Genomic DNA, 22,797 nt, shown 5'->3' on the forward strand with positions numbered 1-22,797 from the left:
CCGGCTCTGCCCTCCCTTCTAGCACCCCATCTGGATTTGAGATGAGGATGCTGAGCCTAATAATAGCCGAATGGTAGCAAAGGCAATGCCCCGAGCTGCAGCCGGCGGTGGGGCTGGGACCCCCATCATCTCATGCTGGCCCTGGAACAGGTTCCAGAATTTTAAAAATTATACCAAGTGCTCATGCAGCGCGTACCTGCACCAGGCATTGTGCTAAGGCCCACAGTAACTCGTTTATTCCTCATGACCACTCTGTGAGATAAGACTACTATTAGCTCTATTTGTCTTAACCAAGTAAATAAAACCATTCACACTACAACAGGTAGGAGGAAGGGACAGAATTTGCACAAAACATAAAAAATCTGTTGACCCAGGCAAGATAAAATCAGAAAGACCATCATGTCTGCCCAGAGGCCTCATGTTTATGAAGCAGGTCCTATGTCCCAGGCTCTAAGCTAAGCTCCTGAATGCTCACCCTAACCCTGCAAGGGGACATGGAACCTGCTTCACAAATATTTACTTAGTTAAGAGAAGGAAATTTTCCTCTGATTGGATATTAGTTACTCAACTAACCTTCTAAGTAAGCACAAAGCCCCCAAACACCACCGGCTGTTCTGCTGACAGAAGTCTAGAATGCTTCTATTATTGCTTCCTTTAGACTAAAGCTTGGCTCTGTAAAGTGCATCCCCTTCCCAACCCACCCCTAGGATTGTCCCATCACTGGGAAGGGAACAGGGCAAGAGGGTCTGGAGCTAATAGGCTCCAGCTGGGGAAGGGGCAGGGCCAAAGCAGACCCTGCTGTGTGTGTGGTCTGTACATTGTGAACATTTCCGCCCACCCAGAAGGAAAGGTCCAAGATGGGTGAGAGGTGGCTTCCCCTCCTTTTACCCCATTAACCTATCTCTGAGCCTCCCTTTGAAGCCAGACAGACAAGTTCATGAGGATCTGCTGATACTCGGTAGGACTCATGGCACTCACAGTCTGGAGGTGGAGATGGACTCAGCAAACAGAGCCCCATGTAGTGTCATTACAGATTAGGGTCAGCTCTGTGCAGGTGGAGCCACATGGCACTATGGGAGTTTGTCCTGGGGCCTACTTTAAATTATGTTTAAAGTTTTGTTTTGAATAGATAATCCTGGGAGGTCAAGGAAGGTATCTGTCAGGAGGTAATTATGCTCAGGTCCAGAAGATAAGAAGAAATTTCCTGAACAAAGAGTTGGTCTCAGGATGAGGGGTAGTGTTCTGGTAGCGGGAACAGGCTGTGCAAATGTCCTAAGGCAGGAACAACCTCCAGGAACTGATGGAGGACCAATGCAACTGGAGTTTGAAGGGTTAGGGAGGAGCGAGGTGTAAATGAGGAGCGAAAGGAGAGGGGAGCAGGGCCAGTCCCTGTGGGCAGGACTGGCTACATAATTTGTGGTGCCTGGTGCAAAATGAAGATATGAGTCCCCTTGCTCAAAAATTATTAAGAATTTCAAGATGGTGACAGTAGAGCATTAAGCCAAGCGTGGGGCCCTGTGCAACTGCACAGGTCATACACCCAGGAAGTTGGTCCTGCCCTTGGACCATAGTAAGAAGAAAGGACTTTGCTGTGATGGCTGCAGGGAGCCACTGAAGACTTTTGAGTGAGGGGTGATAAAATCTGATTTGCGTAAACCCAGGTGCTGTCTCACTGTACCACACCTGGATAGTCTGTCACCCTCTCCTCTCTGCACAGGTGGTCTGATTCATTTTCCTAAAATATTTTACTCAGAACATCACTCCTGCTCAAGAATCTGCCGTGGCTCCCACCCCCTAATCAGATACAGCCCAAACTCTACCCAGACACTCAAGACCCTTCATAATTTGTCCTCATTTGATTTAGTTAACCTGCTATCAACATAGGCTGTGTGCGGGATTCCAGAGCTGATGAACTAACCCAAGGGTGAGCATCAACTAGAGAATGGCAAACCAGGACACGAACCCAGGTCTCCTGCGGTAGGCAACCCTTGCCCTGGAGGAGGGTGTAGCCTCACAATGTGCTTTGTATCCTCCAACCTAGTACAGAGACTTGCACAGTAGGTGCTCAGTATGTGCCTGTGGCAGTGAGTTCCTCCTGGGGCACATCTTTGCCAGGGCAGGCATTTCAGAATCCAGGATGTAGTTAGTGTCCTTCCTATCTCCTCTCCATCACCTCTACCTCTAAGCATTCGCCAAAGCCCCACCGCACCCCTGAGTGCCGGGGGGCGGGGCGGGTCTTGCCCATAGACATGTGTTTGGCCTGCACAGCTTTTAAAAAGCTTTTTCAATTCATCGTTAATATTTAAAAATCAAAAAATTTCACATGGCAGTACGCAGTTTTGTTCCTCTGCAGAGTCCTGGGTCTGAATTCCCCAGGGGCAGACGCTTCCTAAGTGGACCCTCCGAGGAGTTCCACCCTTAAGTCCCCCATAGGACTGTGAAATTTGAAACTTTGAAGAAAAAGCTCCCTAGTTACCACCAAAGACTCTGACTGCAGGATTTGAAACTTTGAAGAAAAATCTCCCTTACCACCAAAGATCCTGACTGCAGGATCCTGAAGTCTGACCTATCCGATGCATAAACGCCATCTTCTGGGGGCGGGACCACGTGGAGTAAGGCCCGCCCCCAGTCTCCTCTAGAGGGTAGGAGGAATGCTTTGCTTCAATTCTTACAACCAACTCCAACTTGATGGCTGACTCCTGAATCCCTGGGGGGCTGAATGGATGTAATGAGTGTTCCTCAGACCACGCTGGTCCCTCCTTCCCAGCCTTTGACGTTGCCCGTGCTCTGTGCTTGGACCGCTCTTCCTCCTCATTTTAATTCTGACTGGCTCCTGATTACCATTCAGGTCTCAACCCAAATGTTACCTCCTTAGAAAGGCCTTCCCAGCGCATCTGTCTGAAGCTCCAGGCATTACTCTGTACTGTATTTTCCTTTCTTATTCTTATTTTTTTTTAAATCATAGCACTTATTATCTGAAATTGATTTGTTGCTGTTTGGCTCCCAAAAGATGTGAGCTCTGTGAAGGCAAGGACAGAGTTTGTCTTGCTCACCTCTGAATTCCCAGGACCTAGAAGGTAACCTGGCACCACAGAAGAGGTTCAGCACAATTCGTGGAAAAGTGAACCACTGGACTCACAAAACACCTTTCCCTGGAGGATGCCCATGACTCAGTGTCGCAAGTTTGGGTGGGAGCCGGTTGGCAATTAGAGAGCAATTAGTCACCAGCTAATTGATGCACAAGACAGCTGTGGGCTGGGAGGCAATCAAGGGACTGAAGCCCAGAAAGGAGACTTAGGTCTCTTTCTGGGAAAATGCTGAGAGAAGGCAATGAGGAATCCCCAGGATAACATTTGAAAACCTCTTGTGTTCTTGCAAGAGATTTATACCATCTGAAGTGCCCCCAAAGGGACTTGGTTCCCTTTAAGAAGCTGGTGGATCTGGCCAGGCTCTGGTGATGGGACTGGCCTGTAAAGGAAGGGATGGGACAGATGGAGGAGGTGTCACCCTTTCCTACTTGGGGGGTAAAATACTTTGGGGTATTAGGAAAGGCTATCATGTTTGCAAATACCAGAAACCTCACAGATTAATCTGAGTTAAAAGGGGGCGTTACTGGAAGGCCATCAGAAGTGGTATCAAGATTATAAAACTTTCAAAGGGAGCATATAGCTCAGTGGTAGAGTGCATGCTTAGCACGCATGAGGTCCTGGGTTTAATCCCCAGCACCTCCACTAAAAAAAAAAAAGACTATAAAAAATTCAAGGTAGAAAGCGGGGACTCTCAAAGTCATTCCATTCACTCAAAACCATTTTCTGGTTTCCAGACCCTTCTGATCAGCCTGTTGTTTAGAGCTTTGCTTTCAAAGTGTGGTCTGTGGACCAGCAGCTTTGGCATCTCCTAGGAGCCTGTTGGAAATGCAGGGTCTCAGGCCCAACCCCAGGCCTACTGAATCAGGGTCTGTGTTTTAACAAGACTATCAGGGGATTCGTGTGCACATTATAGTTTGGGATTCATGGCCACAAAAATCAACTGGTTGATGGGGGGACTGTGTCTCTTAAACCTGAGGGTCCCTAGGAGAGCTGCTGCCTTGGTGGTCTCCAAGGGATGGGTGCTCCCAAGGGTCCACTGGGGAGAGGGCGGTGAAATTGGCAAATAGTCTTGAGCCATTGAGAATTTACCAATTCTTGGGTGCTAGCTAGGTAGGAGTCCAGCCTACAGCACCCTGCTCCTCAGGTAGGAGATGGGCCTGGGAAACCCAGGCCTGTGACCTGCCAAGGAGGAAACTGCTTGGGACCCTGGATCGAATGCCCTGTATGTTGCTGGATCTCTGCTTGGGGGGCTTTATTTTGAAGGGCTCATCTGCTTGGCTGAAGGAAGGCAGAGCGTGGCCTGGGCTGATGTTGGAGCTAAGACCTTCATTCTGCCTGCTGAGGTCTGGGCAAGCAGTTCCTAAAAAGCTGCCCTCAGGACACAGGATGGGAACAGCCACATTGACCTGGCCCTGTAGGAGTTCCAGGGTGCCTTCACCTTTTATCATATTTGATTTTCATAACGATCTTGTATAAAGGACCAAAAAAAAAAAAAAAAATCAAGCACAGAAGGTTCCTGCCTTTAAAAAGGAGTGTTGCTACTTACCTTATACCTCCCTCTTGGTTCGTTAAACTCTTGTTCCAAAGTAAAAGTGCTGTTGGGTTAGGAGGCTGGGTCATTGGTGAGCTGATCCTCTCACATTGTGAAGTTGTTCCTTCAAAGGGTGCGCATGTCAGATCTCTCGGTAAGATACAGGTATCCGCCCAGACTTATTCAATACTCTGGAGCTCAAGAGTTTTCCCTTGTAGAGCCAAACCATTATTGGAGGGAGGCAATTCCTACTTATCACCCTTACTTCTGCCATGGGAGAGAGGATCTTCCCCCTGCCACCCAAGGGTCCCGGGCATCACTCGGCACCTCGAGGCAGTTCCCAAAATTGCCCAGAGAGAGGCTCCTGAAGGAAACTGTCAGTCTCTACAGGGCTCGCCTTGTGTCTCCAAAACTTATTAAATGACATCATAAGTTAGGCTTGGCAAATAGGATGAGGGAGTCTGGCCAGTGAGGAGAGACAGAAGCCTTGCAGGCATGGATGCAGGCAGGACGGAAATGGAGACTGCCAATAGGCGGAGGTGAGGACAGAGCTGAGCGCCTTGGAAAAAGAAAGAACCACTCCAGTTAGCTTTACAGAACACTTTCACAAACATGATCCTCCTCTATCCTCAGCAGCCCTGAGTGGTACCTAAGGTCCAGCAAGGTCATCGAGCTGCACATAACCAAGCCATGCGTCTTAGACCAGTGCTTGGTATATAGTGGGTGAACAGTTGACGCTTGTTGAATAAAAGTAGAAAGTGTACATTGCACAGCACTTTAAAAAGAACTGTAAAGAATGAGAAATTTACATTTTTGCATTCTCTTAAGTATGTCCCCACAAGATAATTACTAATTACAAAGGGACCCTTTACAACAGAGAAACTTGGCAAGCACCTCCTTAAACCAAGTGATCGATGTTAACATCACTAGTAGTAAATCATGTTGACAGGATGTAGCCCCTGTGTGATGCCCTAAGAAGGGCACAGCATCATTTCTGTGCTATTCTTGCCAAAAATGCCTCATTTTCGGCATGATTATGAGAAAACCATCATGCATCCAAATTGAGGGATATTCTGTAAAGTGAGATCCTGGATTAGATTACAAGGAAAACTGGCAAAATTCAAATAAGTTCTGTAGATTAGTTAATAGTACTATATTAGTGTTAATTTATTGGCTCTAATAATTACCAAAGTTAGGCAAGATGTTAATATTTGCGGAAGCTAGGTGAGTTCTCATAGGAGCTGCCATGTTGTTACAGAACCCACCCCAAGCACAGCTGATTGGTCCAGGGGTGGACTTCTGACTTGGGCCAGTCAGCCACCTTCTCTGTTCCTACTGCCACCACCACTGCCACTGGAATTGAGATGGTAACTGGTCTGCCTCTGGTTGCTAGGGCCATGAGATGTGAGATACAGAAGCTGTTAGCCATCTGCCACATGGAGGAACCCTGTCTGCAACCAGAGAGAGAAGACAGATAACACAGCAAGAAGGGGAGAGTGAGAGAGAGCGAGAGCACTGATTCTGTTTGTTCTTGAAGTCTTCTGTCCTTGCCAGCAATGGTTGGTTGGTTGGTTGGCCCTGCTGTCCACTACATAACCCCCAGAATCCAATCTCCCAATAAAAATCCCCTTCCAATAAATCTTTCTTTAATAAGGTAGCCAGGATAGTTTTGTGTGGCTCTCAACCAAAAGATACTCAATGAAGATCACTACTCTGAGTTATTTGCGTAAATGTTTTGTCTCTCCCACTCATCTGGGGATTGCCAAATGCCCATCTTAGACACAGTCTCCCTGGCCTGCGGCTAGTGAGAAAACTAGGACAATGACTTATAAAGATAATTTTTAAAAACTGCTAAATTCTGAGATTAGTCCTTATTAAATTTTATGGTGACAGAAAGTAATGCTTTATTTTTCTCTTTTCTTTAATGCTCTTTGACAGATAACAAAATGTTGGCAACTCTGTGCCCCATGTGGGGAGAAAACTTTACCAGGATGTGAAATCCCAGCTTCTGGGGAACGCTGTCCACGTGTTGATTGCTCTGGGGCAAGGCTCTTGCCTGGCTCTCTCGCCACAGCTCCTGGCCTGGGGCAGGGAAGGAGATACCTCCAAAATGACTGAGATGAGCTAATGGGTTTAGAGAGTGGTTCTGGTCTCCTGCTGGTCACGAGGAGATGATCTGATTTAAAACTACTACCGGTTGTTCGTTCATTCTTTTATGATTTTTTTCAAAGGAAGCCTAATTTATATATTTGCAAGATGCCCCCACTCATCCTGATTTTTCCTTTCAAGTGGACCTCAGATTCATTTTCTCTTTTATCCTCTCTTTTATCTTAATTGTCTAGGATGGCTTGGCTGGGAGGAAAAGTGAGGGCTCCCCTCACAGAATGCGGTCCACTCACGGTGGTGGGGAGAGAGGACTGGAACGGGAGTCAGCTAGCACTGCCGTCCAAGTCTGGTTTCCCCTTGTGCTGCTTGCAAGGGCTCAGGCAACTTGTTCCATTTCTCTGAGCCTCAGTGTCCCCATCTGTGAAATGGGGATGATACCTAGCTGACCTTCTTATAACCTTCTAACAGGGCTGTTATAAGGGGCTGAATAGGGCTTTGGCAGCAATTTGGGAATCGGAAGTGGAGGGTGCAGGTGTCGGGTGTTTGCAGGAGCTGTTGGGGGGCACTGGATGGGGAAATGGGAACGTAGGAAAGTGCTGGGGAGTGGCTGAGTGCTTCCAGCTCTTCCTAGCTCTGTCTGTTCCTGGGATGTGACCTCACCTCCCTGTGCCTCAATTTCTTCATTTGGAAATCCGGGTCCCACAGTCAGGAAGTAAGTCCTCCTGATCCTGCACTCTAGGCATTAAAGTTTGCCTCGAGCAGGTCAGAGACAGAGAGGCACTCCAGGTGGAGGGGGCTGCGTGAGCCGAGGCTTGGAGCTGAGAAACGCTGGTCTCACGCGTTTTGTTTCATGGGGACAATAATAATACTTCTCTATCGTGATAAGAATTAAGCAAGATAACGCAGGGAGAGTGCTTAGCACAGACTGACAGGTAGCAAATTCAGTTATGGTGTTTGTCCTTACTGATCTTGCTCTGTTTTACAGATAAAGAAAACCAAGCCTCTGAGAGGTGACGCGGTCTGCCCGGTCCCACAGCCATTGGAGGTCCGGCAGAATTTGAACCCACGTCTTGACTCTCGAGGCCAGGCTCTGAACAACCGTGTTAGTCACCCCATGGGGAGGCCTCTGCTCTCGACCCCAGCCGCCAGCCTGACTCAGCAACTGTGGGTGGCCTCGCTCCTGTGCCTGGGCAGCAGAGCCAGCAAGAAGTCTCCCACTTCCTTGAAAACCAAATATGGCCAGACCAAGCCCTTGGAGGCCTGACCCCCAGGCTGGGCCTGCTCCCGCCTGCTCCCCTGTGCCGTGGGGCCCTCCTCCCTGCACAACTGCCCGGCTCTGCCCCAGAGGACTCTGGGAGAGCCTCCATCCAAATCCCCCTCCTCATAGGATCTTGTTGAACAGGTTACTGAAAGGGCATGTGAGACCAGTGTCTCATCCATGTCTCAGGAATTCCTAACTCCAAGCCTTTGTGGTGCTGTCCCTTCCACCTGGAGCACCTCTCCCTCTCTACCCAGCTCTTATGCCTTCTTTGGTGTCCAATGTGAGTTCTCAGGAAGGGTTACTTCCTGACTGTGTGACCTGGAGTAAATCTCTCATCCTGTCCATCCATCCATCTGTGTAACTGTCCATCCATCCATCTATGTAACCATCCATCTATCCATCCTTCCATCCAGTGGGCACTTACCTGTGCCAGGCATTTTATGTATAGTCTCTCCTTCCAGACTGGACGCTCCCTTGAAGATTGCAGATCAGGTGTAGAAGGTAATTGTTCCACTACTATCCATGGGCCAAGTCTTGTCCTTACTACAGTCCTGGTGAGGCTCTCATCCTATCACCCCTTTCCACAGTTGGGAAGACTGATACTCAGACGGGGAAAGTCCAAAGGACACAGCACAGATGAGTGGAGCAGAGACTTGAACCCTGATCTGTTGGACTCTGGAGGCCAAGTTCCTAACCACTAGGCAGTACTCCCTAACTCCTAATGGAGGGAGGGGACCATTGCAGTAAGTGTCAGGTCCTGGGGGAGGGCTGGGGCCACTTCACCTTCCGTTCTTGGTTTCCAAGTAGTCCCCTTAACCTTTCGACTTCTGAGGCAGCTGTACCTCACTGACCTTCCCTTCTCCAGTCCCTCTGTGACCAGAGCTGGTCTGACACTTGCCAGCGTGGCTGGGAGAGGATTATTTTTTTCCTTTGCCCCCCCTCCCCCACCGGACTGAGACTTTGAGAATACCTGTCCCATCTCAGAGCCTATAAAGTCCTTTTCAAAGTCACCAGTGTCCTCGCTTTAGTCAGGGGGAGTCAGGGCAGGGAGGCGCTTCCTCCTGGTTCAGATAGGGGAACCAGAGCCCCAGCACTGGTCGTTGGCTACATCAGGGGGTGGCCCGGCTGGAATCTCTGGCTTCAGCGAATGGAGCACGGAGCATGGAATCATTTGCTAGGTCTTCCCTGAAGCCACGGTATAAGATACTTAGAGTCTGACAGATTCCGGCTCTTCTGCTCACCAGCTGTGCAGCCTTGTAGGAGTCATTTCGCCTCTCTGAACCTCAGACTCCTCTTCTGAAATGTGGGGACAATGCTTGTACCCACTTGAGAGATGTTGGGAGGATGAAATGAACTAATACTCGTGAAGTACTTAGAACATAGTGAAGTATTGAAACAGTGGGTGCTTGGACAATGAGGTCTTCATTATTCTAAGGTGGTGCCTAAGGCAGGACACCAGATCAGGAGGGTCATCCAAGCCAGGGTGTCTAACTTTCCTTTATTACCACAATGTACCAGGCATGTACATCAGGGCAATATCCCTGTAATAAAGTGCCATTTTACAGATGGGGTAACTGAGGCTCAGAGAGGGAAAAGGACTTGCCCTAACTCCCTGCCCAGCAAGGGGAAGAGCCTGGGCTTGTTCTCAAGTCTGTGTCTACAACTTTAGCTCTGATCCACCATGCTGGGTTCTCCAGCTCCACTGTGCTAAGGCCCAGAGAGGGACAGGGAGTTACTCAGGCTCCACAGCAGTTGAGGTTGTGTCCAAACACACTGGGAAGGCCTTTTCCATCCTGGCAGCTCCACGTGGGTCTGGGTAATTCTCCAGTCCTAGGATTAAAGCTGATGCATTCACAGTCTTTGGAGGGGTCTGGGGATCTAGTCCACAGTCTCGGGCTGGCCTTAAATCCCACCTTCCCTAGGTACCGCATGATGACCCTCTCCTCCCCCACCCCCAGCTTTCTGCACAGGCCCCCTTTAAAAAAAGTCAGCTGAACTTTCAGCCAAAGAAAACTCATTGATGCCCTCAAACCAGCCATCCAGGGAGAAGGCTGCCCTGGAATGTCGGAGGGGGGTCACCAGGCTGTTTATGAGCAGGCCAGCAGAGAAATGCAAGCAGCTACCTTTCTTGGAGAAAGCCTGAAGTCCCTCTGCAGGAAAGGACCCAGGGTGGGCCAGCTTAGAGTCTCTAGCCTCAGTTTCCCTGTAATCACCACTGTGGCATTTATGGGGTATAAAGAACTTCAGCTGTTGATTCAACGACTGTCAGTTGGATGCCTGCTCTGTGCCAGGCACTGTGCTGGGTGCTTGGGAAGCAGCAGAGACAGAGCTAAGCCCTGTCGTCCGGGGCTGATTTTCTAGCAGAAGGCAGTCTCTCAGTAAGTCTCCCAAAGAGCCAGAGGCCAGTTCCCTAGGCCCACAACCCCAGATCAATACTCCTGGGGCTGGATGGGTTTCAGAATTCAGAACTTAGGGGGATTTTGAAAGGTGATCTGTTGGGGTCTGCGCCCACCCAGTCAAACATACCGGTGGGTATTGCTGTAGTGAGAAGTGTGAGTATTGACTCTAAGTCAGATAAATACAGGTTCTGCACAGCCTCAGTCCATTCAGGTCAGATTTTGCCTCCAAATGAGTGTTTTTTTGAATATACAGAAAAGCCTTGGTTATCCAGGCATTCTGGACTATAGAGTTGAAAGTGGGGACTGGGGACCTGATTCCTCTCCCCACTGTACAGATGAGAAAACTGAGACTCAGGGCAGAGGAATCATATACCCAAGGCCCTGGAGCAGGTAACTGGCGGGTGAGATGCAGGTCTCAGTGACTCCAAATTCAGAGTTTGCCACACCACGGACCCTGCCTGGGAGAGAAGCAGGGGCTGAGGACAGAAGGCCCCTTGGCCAAGCCTTGGCAGCCCAGCAGCCGGTTCTGCCAGGAAGGAGTTAAGCACCACCTGGGCGTCCGCCAGGCCTCGGCACCGCGTCTCCTTGCAGGGCCTGCCTGTCTGGGGCCTGTTTACCAGACCACGCTTGCATCACTGGCTTCGACATGCAGTGCAAACACACTCACATTCTTGGGTCATGAGAAATACCCAGTTGCGGTGACATCAGGCCCAGAGAGGAGGTTTTTGCCAGCCTCCTTCCTGCCCACAGTCCAGGCTGTTTAATTAGCACCCTTAACTGGAACTCTTGTCTTCTTGTAAAAACCAACTGGAGAAACTCATGGGTGGGGGTGATGGGGGTTGGAGTGTGTGTGCGTGTGTGTACGCATTTGAAGGGATAAAAATAGCCCATCTGAGACTCCTTTTGGGGTATTTGTGAGTATTAATGCACCACTGTTTATATTAAATCTATGTCACACTGGACATTTTCATCTGCATTTGGCTTGGAAACGGGACCAGAGAAACCACCCATGTCTTTTTGTTCCCTCTAGTTTTTCCTTTTGGGAGGGAGACACGTAGGCCAAGTGAAAGGGCTGTTGGAGACTATTTAGACCAGCCTTTCATTACACAGCCAAGAAAAGGGAGGCCCAGAGAGGGGAGGGCCTTCCCTGAGGTCACACAGCAAAGGTCCGTGTTCTCACCCAACTTCCATGCATTTTGCAGCACTGCCCTTGGCTCCCACTTTGGCTTTGGGAGTTGGCTTTTCAGGATGTTGGAGAGAGATGCTTCTGGCTAGAATTTCCTGGCTCTTTGAGATCAGAGTGGAAGTGATGGTGGCAGTGGTGGTGGGAACAGAGAAGAGCGATTGGGACCACAGGAGACCTTAACCTCACACACCCACCTCCCCAAAAAACCTCTGCTAGGCTTTAAAATGTCTGTTCCTCCTCCAGACAACCGCAGTCTCCTTTTGCTCCCTCTTCCCAAGAAGTCCTATCCCTCACTGGCCTCCTTCCATTAATTAAGGAAAATCAATTTTTTTTTTTTTGGATGGAGGTACTGGAGGTTGAACCCAGGCCCTCATGCATGCTAAGCATGTACTCTACCACTGAGCTACACCCTCCCCCTGCCGTGACTATTGAAGACTTACTTCCCAGCAAGGAAATGAAAATAGAAGACACCCAGTTCAGTCTGACTTTCAGATAAACAACAAATAACGTTTCACATAAATATGTCCTATGCAACGTTGAGACAGACAGTTACCTGGCAGCCCTATTCCCCTTCACCTTGATATCATTACTGTGGCAGACCCTCTCGACTGTCTTCCCATCACCCTTTCTTCTCCTTCCTCATTAACTGATCTCTGATTTTGTTTGGGGTGGCAGTGTTCCAGGTGATGAATTGTGATCAGTTTAAGCTCCTCATGACAATCCTATTCTCCTTTGCTTTCCTAGATTCGCTTGCAGTCGGGGATGATCTAGTGGCTGCAAATTTTTTGACACCCTCCTTTTCAAAGGATAGAAACTCACCCACTCCACTTGAATGTAGGCTGGACTTACTCATTTCAAAGAGTGACTTCCAAGGCTAGGTCATAAAAACCATTGTTGCTTCTGCCCTACTCTCTTAGATTACTCATTCTGGGGGAAGTTAGCTGTCATGTTGTGAGGACACTCAATAGCTCTGTGGAGAGGCCCACATGGGAGGAACTAAGTCCTCCCATCAACATTCAGCACCAACACGCTAGGCATGTAGGTGAGCCACCTTGGAAGTGGCTGCAGCCCCAGTCAAGCCTTTGGATGACTATGGTGTGGGCCAATATTTTGACAGAAGCACGAGCCAGAGGGATCCTCACATTAATCATGTTTTTTATTTTCTATATTTTATGATACTTTGACATCTTGGGGAACCTTGGTGTCTGGGAAGAGCCTGCCCCTCCCAGAGCTAGTTAATTCTTAGAGACAGTAAAGAACTTGTCTATGAGCCCATCTTTCACATATAAACCTGACCAATCCTGAGTCCATACCCCCAACCACCTCCTTATCTAACTCTCACATACCAAGCCAATACTTCCTCTGCCATAACCCAGGGCCAGGTACTGGACAACTTAGGACAGCTCCTATGCCGCAAAGCCCACTGGAATTATTCAAACTAGCCAGTCCTAAGCTGTTTCCCTTGCCCTGCCCTGCCCTGCCCTTGGAAACCCCCATAAAGGCTGTGCTTTTGGCCTTGTCTCTTTCCTTTCTGCCTCCTGACTGATGCTGGTGCTTTCCCCTGTGGCCCTGTGTGGCACATCATGCCTCTTCTTTCTAGGGAAACTCTAAGTAACATTAAACATTTCTTTCAGTGGCACTGACTTCCCCATGTTGTCACACAGTCACCTTTATATATTGAGACTGGCACAGATTACCCCTGAGAGATCCTGATCTAGATCCACTTAACTAAGCCATTCCTGGAGACCTGACTCCCAGAAACTTTTAGAGATAGTAGATGGTTATTGCAGCAGCCTGGTTTGGACCAATTTGTTTTATGGCAATAGATAATAAATACAGATGGTCACATGACTTAGTTCTGGGCTAATGAGACATAAGAGAAAGTATGCTGGGGTGCTTGTAGGAAGCTTTCCTGATAAAAGGATCAAAACGGAGAGTAGAGCTCAGGGGTATCACCCTCTTTGGACAAAGATGATGCTTACAGAAGTGACAGCCATTTGGGGACCATGAGGTGCTGAAATATAAGGAGAGAGGAGTGAAAAATTAGGAAGAACCTGTGTCTTCTGTGACATCATTAAGCTGGTAGAACAACTCTGTGATCTCCTGCATCCAGATTTGTAGACAATCAAATGTCCTTGTAGTTTGAGCCACTGTGCACTGCAACTTGCAGCTTAATGCACCCCTAACTGATTGAATAAGCATGACAGTAGCATCTCACTTAACTGGAGTAACTTATGCAATGACCTCACTTATTCAGAATCTGCAATGAAGCTAAAAGGGCAACTGAGCACCAAAAGTCACACCATAGTGTCCATACTAAGCACCTCACTCTTAGGTAAGCGTTCCTGGCCTTCACTCATACATAGCCTTTCTACTTTTACTTTACATACCATCCTAACAAGCTTTTCTAGGAGAACATCTCCCTGGGCCATGGCTCGGAAATAAAATTCAATTCAATAACCAATTATCTATTATGTGCAAAGCACTGTGGGAGGCTCTGCTAGGCACTAGGTATGCAGAGATGAGTTTTAAGCAGGAGAGCAACATGATTCGATTGGCCAGGTAACTTGGGCTGCAATGTAGAGATTGGAGAAAGCCTGGAAAAATGAAAAGAGAAAACTTTTTAGTGAGTGTCAATTTATTAAGAAAATACATATCTAAAATTATTTCCCATGGAAAATTCCATCTGCAGGACAAACCACTCTAACTTTTCTTAATTGTTGCTAATCTTGGTTTCCAAAATACTTGTCTGCTTTGACTTCCTGAAAGCCCTAAAAGCTTTCAGAAGTGAAGAGTGTGACCCGTCTGGATCTGAGTTCTGAGGAGATACAGAATGCAGCAGCTCTAAGATATCCCGAAGCCTGATTATTCCACCTCTACACTTCATAGATGGGAATCTAAGGCCCAGGGAGGGGAAGGAATAGCTCAGAGTGTCCCAGTAATCCAAGTGGCAGTGTGAGGACTCGAACCCAGGTCTCTATACTTTCCCTTTCTCCAGGCAGTGAGGAAGGCAATGCTAGTTCCCTCAAACCACTCAAACATTTCCTCTCATAAGGAGCAGAACTTTGACCCAATGCTGCGAGCTCCCCCGGGCTCAGGAAGCTCTGCCTGTCCAGAATTTCCTGTGTGTGGGAAAGAAATAGAATGAGCAGATAAATCCTCAGAGGCTTCTTTTCAAGGCTTCTCCTTGATGAGTGTACAGCAGCCCTGGCCAAGAAGACCAATCCATTGACATGTGTTCTGTGTGTTCCTGAAAGTAATCAAAAAAGGATGACCCTGCACCCATGAAGCACAAGGCTGGATATGGTAGGGGAGAAGAACATGGGTCATCATCTCTGCCCTTGAGGAGAAGCCTTGGTTTGGGTCCTCCCAGAAGCAGACTCAAAGACAAGTATTTAAGTGCAAATAACCTATTTTGGAGATGATCCTAGGGCATCCCTGTAGCGGGTGGAAGGGAAGGGAAGGGAAGGCATCCAGTAGAGGAAGCATTATCAAGGAAGTCACTGTGGTGGGAAAACCTGCTAGGGAACGCTCAGAGCCAGTAGTAGAGCAGCCTCCATCATCCCCACCACTGGGCGAGGGAGCTCAGACATCCATCACCAATTCTCCATCTTTGTCGGCTGAGGGCTGGAGGGGGGGGCCAACTCCCTCACTTCCAGCTTGCCCTCATGCAGGCCCAAGAGCACTCCTGAGGCCAGAACAACGTCATTCGCTGTAAGCCGCCTTTGGTGAGTGCAGTCCGGGGGATATATGGGTGGTGTCTGCTCCAGACACTGACCACTAACTGGTTTACATTCACAGAAAAAGGCAGACACAGGTCTAGGAGGCACGCCTCTCTCTCCCTGTTGGGGATGTGGAGGGTGTGTACGGGGCAATAGTAGGGGCTTTTGCCTGTCTAGGCCCCCGTTACCCCCTTCTCATGTTGGGGGACCACGTTGCGGACTGGGACAGACTCAGCTATTCTGCACGAATACTGGCGTCTTCCTCTTCCACACACAGCTAGACCGCATTTCCCAGCCTCCCTTGCAGTTAGGAGGGGTCATGTGACTGATTCCAGCCAATGAAAAGTGAGCGGAAGGCACACGCGGGTCTCTTCCAGGCTTAGGTCCCAGAATCTTTCGAGGCACTGTCTTTTTTCTCTTTTCTTTTCCACGCGACCTTGGAGGTCACGTGACAGACAGTGGGCCGACTTCAGCGGTCTGTGGAGGAAGACGACATCACTCAAGTTACTACATGACTCACTATTGTTAGTTGGCTCTTAGAAGGAAAAGGTTAATTAAGGTGCTTTGAGTACTTTGCTCAGTATTGCAGGCGGAAACAATATGGGCAAAGGCCCTGAGGTGGGAAGAAGGTACCCAAAGCAAACTGGCGTGACTGAAGGTATCGAGCAAGGGAGAGTGGCATCAGAGGGAGGTGTGTAATCCTGATACAAGATTCATGGGTTTGTGGGACGAATTTGGTGGGTATGGCCCAGATGCTGACTTGGCAGCCTCCCCACTCTCTCTAGGGGCGGAGCATCAGTGTAAGAAACCAGATTGTAACCAGGAAGGGCTGAACCTAGAGACTTGGAATTTGGGTGTATGGAGTTAAGTAAGCCCCATGTCTGGAGTCCCCTCTCCCAGAGTCCAGGCCCCCTGCCTGGTCTGCAGTGGGGGAGGGGCTTTTCTGTCTTCCAGTCACAGCCCAGCCTCACCTCAGAGGATCGTTTCCAGGTCACCTGGCCTGAATTTGGTGAGTCTTTAAATCAGGTACTAACCCAGGCCCTCCTTCTAGCTGGGTTCCTCTCATCCTATCTTGGCAGATGATTCCAATATCAGTGCTATGGGCCAGTCCGGGAACCTCACCATGTTGTTTTGTTAAACCTCAAGTAACTGACTTAATAATGAACTGTTGAGCCAGAGCTGCTTGCTTGACCTCAGGGGCTGCCTTTCGCCTGCCCCTCCCCCTCCCCCAGAGCAGTGTCCTCTCAGGAAATGCAGCTGACCCAGCTGCATCCGTGGGAAGGCCTGGCCCCCACACCTCACCCTCCCAGCCCTGCTGAGGCCACAGGAAATGACCCTCTTAGCAGCCACGAGCTGTGATCCAGAGGACAATGACAGAGTGACGGAAGCCTGTTCATCCCAGCTAACTTGTCCTCTTGGGTGCCTGCCAGCTGCTGGAAACAAAACTGAAGATTCAGTGGGAAAATATGTTTTTTAAAAAACTAACAAACAATCCTATGGGCTTTAGCCAACTTCTGAGGCTCTGAGGGGTTTGGTTTTCTTTGTGTGTGTGTGTGTGTTTAAAACACAAACAAGACTTACAGAGAATACAAGGTTTGGAAGGTCAGCCATCCCACCTAAGCAGCAGGCCTCCTGTGGCATCTGTCTTCGTGTGGCTGGGCCCCACCTCTCCACACTGCTGTTATTCACGTCACTTGGCTCTGGCCACTGTCCCCACCCCATTGCCCCTCACCACCTAGAATCCAGAGAGCTCTTCTTAATCCCAGATCAAGTCAGCCCTTCTAGGGCTCTGCAGGCCAGCCCTATCTCATTCTTCAGATGTCACCTCTAATGCCACCTCCTCCAAGGGGCTTCTTGGCCCCTTCCTCTCTGAAGCAGCGCTTCACCATGGTTCTCTTCATAGCACTCATCACATTTAACCCCATTCAGAATGATCTGGTTTGTTTACGTGTGCCAGGCACAGAGTAGGCACTCAATAAATGTTTGTTGACTGAAAAATGTTTTTCAGTGGTTGTTGCATTCAGATCAGAGCTGGCTAAGAGAATCCAGATTTCACTGTATTTTAGCACACATTATTGGCTACGAACTGTGTCAGGGCTGGGAGGCACATCCGTCAGGAATTCCACTCATTCATTCGTTCGTTCATTTGGAGGGGAGAGTCCTGAGTAAACAGTGATTCAGTCTAGGGGTGCAGAGACCCAAGAAAGCTTTACAGAAGAGGGAATTCGAGGTGGACTTTCCATCAAAAGGGAAGCCAGATGGGGTGCGGGAGGACTGTCCAACTGGAAGGAAGTGCCTGAATAGAGATTTGAAAGTGAACGTATTTGGAAGAGGAAGAGGACCACAAAGAACAGAATTTATTTATTCCTGCTTTGGATGCCCAGGGAAGGCAGGGACCTGGTTTTTATCTGGGGCAGCAGCAGGGACACTCCACCTTATTTTTTGAAGCAATAAAGAGATGGATGTGCATAGCTGAGGTGAGACAAAGCTGTCCTATGCCCCTGGAGAACTTGAATGCTATGCTAAGCCATCTGGATAGAAATAATCACTTTGAGAAGCTTGTTTTAAGAGCCCGATGTCCTTGGCCCCTGAACTCCAGTTCTCTAGTGATGCAGACTATGCCAGGATGCTTCTAGAAAATACAGTTGCCGGGGCCCCATCCTGGAAGAGTCTGATTCTCTGTCAGTGTTGGGGCCTGGTCATTTGCATTTTTACAACCTTTTCACATGTTCTCATCATTCACTGGGTTTGGTGACTAGTGAGGCTCAGAGAGGTAAAGGCATTTGCCCAACGTCAGCTAGCCAGCCAGTGGCAAAGGGGGCATTCTGAACCAGATCGTTTGGCCCTCTGTGTTTCCCCACTTCATCTGCAGCCTCCTCTGGATAAGTTCTCTTCTCCAGTTTTATTTTCCCCTGAGTGCCAGAATCTGGGCCATGGCTGGGTCTGCCCGCCCTGCGCTCCCTTCCTCTCCCCACTCCCAGCCTCAAAGGTCAGGTACCTCCCAGCCTCCCGCGGGCATGTCCATTTATGGCTCTGTTGTTCCAAAATGTGGCCAAATTTATAAACTCTCCCTTCCCGGAGACACAAAACAATTTGTGCAGAGTGCAGTGCAGGGGCAGATCTGGGAGCTTCGACCCAAGCCTGGACGTCAGCCCGGGCCCAAGCGCAATGAGCTCTGGCGTCAGACGGACCCCAGTCCCTCCCCGGGCCTCAGTTTCTCCACCTAAAAGCAAAGGAACTGGACTAGATCATTCCTGAAATCCTTCCTAAGTCTAGACACGTCCAACTTACTGCTTACAAACGCCAACTCCCTAAATCCATGGGCCCAATAACTGTAAAAGGAGGTGCCGGAGGACAGACTGCAGCCTCTAGCCTCGCTCCTCTACATCTCTCCTTTTCTTTCCTTTTTTCTGCTTGACTTTTTTGTATTAAAAAAAATCAGCCAAGGAATCTACTTTCATGATAAAGTAAAACCCCCCTCTCCAGCCCCCCACTCCCACCCTCCTCTCCAGAAGTATCGATTGTCAAAAAGTGTGAGGTGGAGCTTTCAAGATGCGATTCTCTGCATTTCTTTAGACATATTCATGTTCATATGGGAGGGTTCTTAAATTGTATTTTTTTTTACGTAAACGGGAATTGGATATTTTGTTCAGCATCTTTCTTTTTTCACCTAATGTCTTATCCCTTTTTTCATATCAGCCTCTTAAGGAACAGCATGAATGAGGGGTGACTTATAAAGTTCACCTGTTGTGAGTGTGGTTTTTAGTGACTTCAGAGAGCTGCACATCCATCACCACAATCCGGTTCAAGAACATTTCCAGCCCCCCAGCAAGTGCCTTTCTGCCCATTTGTGAGTCAGTCTCTGCTCTCACCCGCAGCCACAGGTGACCGCTCATCTTTCAGGTCAGCCTTTTCTGGACATTTCATATGAATGGAATGACAGAGTACATTATCTTTTGCACCGACTTCTTTTATTAGCCTGACTCTTTGGAGGCTCATCTGTGCTGTAGAGTGTTTCGTCCTCTTTTTGCTGCTACTCCATTGTAGAGCTGTATTCCATTTTGCTGATCTATTTATCAGCCTGTAGACACTTGGAGTATTTCCAGTCTGGGGCTGTTAGGACTAATATTGTTGTAAATGTTCGCACCTGCATGTTTGTGAGGGCTTGTGTTCTCCTTTCTCTTGGGCAGAAACCTTAATCCTAACCTTTTGAGCTGCTGTGGCAACTCCGGTGTTGTAAGCAGCCCCCTCTCCATGGACACTTAGGTTGTTCCAGGATTTCACCCTCACGATCCTCACTGCCCTGAGTGGCTTCACGCACATGTGTGAGGAGAGAGCAAGCGAGCCAGTCACAGAGCAGGTACATTTTATATTTGCTGAGCTGTTGCCAAATCCTCCTCCATGACAGTCTTGCATTCTCTTCAGAGGAGCAGGCAATGAGGGGAGAGAGAGAATCCACTGTAAAGCTATCACCTGTCCCCCACCCCACCTGTTGAGCTTGAGAGCTTGAGGAAAAAGGCCACTTCTAGGGAAAAGTCCCCAGGGGCAGTCAAGGATGGCTGAGGCCAGGCAGGAGAAGGCAGGGGCCAGTATAAAGACTGGAACCCTTCCTCCCAAGATTCTGCTTTGCAGGGCTGTAGGTAAAGAGCCCTCTGTCATTGGGGGTATGCAAATGGAGGCTGGCCAGCCATGTGGCAGGGGCCGTAAAGGGACTCTCAAAAATCTCTTGGGAAACTGGGCTACGTGGCTTCTGAGACAGCAGTGTGGCTGAGGGGTTAAGAATGTGTCCTTTGCTGGCAAGTGCCCTTGGTTCAAATCCTAGCTCTGCCATTCCCTAGCTCTGTGATGCTGAAAGAGTGAGCTCAGCACCCGCAGCCTCTGTTTTCTCAGCTGTAAAATGGGGATGTGATTCCATCTCCCAAAGTCTGGGGAAGAAGGGGAGTGTCAGTGACATCATGTGAGTGGGGCCCAAAGTCAGTCCTATGATTAGGACTCTCTTAATCCTGTGATCATGGCCTGTTCTGTCTGGGACCCTAGGAACTGGGCATGAGAGGACTGTGATGTGTGTGCATTAGCCTCCAGGGAAGGAATGCCTTCGACAACTGTCACAGGCTGGGTTCAGACACAGCCTGGGTTCATGTGACCTTGGGCAAGGATTTAATCTGTAACTCAGTGTCGTCATCTGTACAACAGTAACAGTACCAACCTCAGAGGGCCATTGGGCAGGGAGAATAGGTTAATCTTCATGTGATAGTAAACCCCAAAATGACAGTGGCTTCCCCAAGAGTCATTTCTTTCTCTCACGTCTAAAGGTGAGCAGGTGAGCAGTCCAGGGCTAGTGTGGCAGCTCCATGAAGTAGTTAGGCATCCAGTTCCCAGCTCTTCTAACCTTAGTGTGTGGCCATAGTCCTCATGATCAAACAGGGCAGCCAGAAATCCAGCCATCACATCTGTTTTGAGAAAACAGCATGGGGGATGAGGGGACAAGGAGGCAAAGAGCATGAACCAGTCCTTAAAGATTTCACCAACTGTCACCCGACAGGTCCACTTATGTCTCATTGATCAGAACTTTATCAAGTAGCTACACTAGCTGGAAGGGAGAGTGGAACAGATATTAGGTACATGTAGACAGGGAACAGCTTTGTTTGTTTCCTTCAGCCCCCAGGAAACTGTTATTCTGACTCTTGTCACCATAGATTTATCTTACCTGTTCTAGAAATTTATACAAATGTCATCACATGGAACATTCTCTTGTATCTGGCTTATTTCATTCAACATTATGTTCATGAACTTCTGAGTTTTTTTTTTTTTTCTCTCCTTCCATCCAGAAGGAGACATTCATCAACATTCAGTCCTTCATTAATTTCTTCCATCACTGAGTCACTCATTCGACAAATATTTCTTGAGCCCCTATTATGTGGGGAGGGCTGGCCAAACACACTCACTCATGGCAAAGACTGATGAACTCTGAGTGTCTCAGGATGTCCTCTGACCCAAAGCTATTTTGGCTTCAAATGACCATGGTGACAGCTCTACTCTAAACTGTTCCAGCTTTGGGGAGAATCCCCAGTAGACACCGGCCACATAGCCCAAGGGTGAGGAGCTCAGGCTGTGGCACCCACGGATGGGCACTTAGTAGGTACTTAATAAGCAGCAGCTGCAGCTCCTTCCTTGGCACGGAAGCCCTGTAAGGAGCATGGCCCCCCTCTCTTTTTAATCCTTCGCTGGCCTCGTAAGGCAGGTACTGTTACATTTAATCGACGAGGAAAGGATGCTCAGTGAGGTGTGGCAACTCTCCTGAGGTCGCACAGCTGGTGAGTGGCTGAGCTGGGATTCAAACCCAGGCCTGTGGAGGATCCAGTCTGCCTCCTCGCCCATCCTTTAAGCCTTGACCCACTCAAGGGAGAGCCCAGACTCGGCACGGACAAAGGCTGCACACTTTGCTTTGCCGTTTCTTGTTGTCTTTCTCGTCCTTGGGGTCAACCCAGGATGTTTTCCCAGCTCCAAAGCCAGGTTTGTCTGTTTCAGCTTAAAATCATATGGAGGTGGGGAGGGGGTGGGAAGAGGGTGGGGAGGGAGAGGCATAACTCGCCAGTAGCTCCTCTTGCCCACGTCCCACACCCTGGGCCTGGGTTCTAGATCGTCTCACTGCCATCTGTCCCCCTCCATCCTGCTTCCTGGGGACTGTCCCCCCTCAGGGCCCTCCCAAGCCCTCACTCTCAGGCTCTATCAAGAGGCCCTAAATGGCAGCGTTTTGCTAAGTGACATTTTTCTAAGTGATGGGCATGAGATTACACATCTGGGTCGGTTGTTACCAGCCCCTGACTCACCCAGCTCATTCCTTCAAGTGAATGAGCCTTTCATTGTAACTGCTGGCTTTTAAAGGGCCCACGCATCTGTTTTTCCGACCATGTAAAATCTATCAGACAGGGGGAGACGTGTCATTTAAAGAAATGGTTAAGTTTTCTCCATGGGAACAAATTTTCCAGGGAAGAAAATATGTCAATCTTATGATGTCATTGAGCGGCTTTCAAAAAAATTTTTTTCCGCACATGAACCCTTTTTTTTTCCAAAAAAAAAAAAAAAATATGGACTGCTTTACGAATGTGTGTGTCATCCTGGCGCAGGGGCCATGCTAATCCCTGTATCATTCCAATTTTAGTATCTGTGCTGCCGAAGCGAGCACGGCACGTGAGCCCTTCTGCAGAGGCTACTGAAGCTGCAGCTCAGTGTCCAGATGGTGAAAAGGGAGCCCCTGGGATGGAAGGAGGGTAGAGGTTGCTCAGTGACACGGCTTCCCTCTTACTCCAGGGCCCCCCACTTCTCTGTGCAGCTTGCCCCCGGGTATGGAACCAGTTTAGAACCGCAGAGAGTGCTGTGACCCAGGAGTTGGAGCCCCGGGCCATCGTTTACTACCAGTGTGTGACCTCAGGAGAGGGAGTGGGCTTCCCATCTGGGAAATGGGACGGTTGTCCTAAATATTTCCTAACCTTCTTTCCAGTT

General features: G+C 49.0%; 1 long non-coding RNA gene and 1 other non-coding gene across 6 annotated transcripts in view; one reads left to right on the forward strand and one right to left on the reverse strand.

Moving 5' to 3' along the window:
• LOC106729778 overlaps nucleotides 1–13,940 on the forward strand; it is a 27,187-nt gene extending 13,247 nt beyond the window's left edge. For 4 of the 5 annotated variants that reach the window (XR_004316686.1, XR_004316685.1, XR_004316687.1 and 1 more), the window contains one exon: nucleotides 7,712–8,335. This is a non-coding gene — a long non-coding RNA (uncharacterized LOC106729778). Of the gene's footprint in view, nucleotides 1–7,711; nucleotides 8,489–8,574 lie in introns of those variants that run through there. The other variant, XR_004316688.1, reaches the window with a different exon arrangement.
• An 8,436-nt stretch (nucleotides 13,941–22,376) lies between these two features.
• On the reverse strand, nucleotides 22,377–22,480 carry LOC116661028. The gene has a single exon (XR_004316795.1). It is a non-coding gene; the product is annotated as a U6 spliceosomal RNA (small nuclear RNA).
• Nucleotides 22,481–22,797: the final 317 nt, after the last annotated feature.

This window comes from Camelus ferus, chromosome 32, assembly GCF_009834535.1.
Source record: "Camelus ferus isolate YT-003-E chromosome 32, BCGSAC_Cfer_1.0, whole genome shotgun sequence".
Classification (NCBI taxonomy): Eukaryota; Metazoa; Chordata; class Mammalia; order Artiodactyla; family Camelidae; genus Camelus; species Camelus ferus.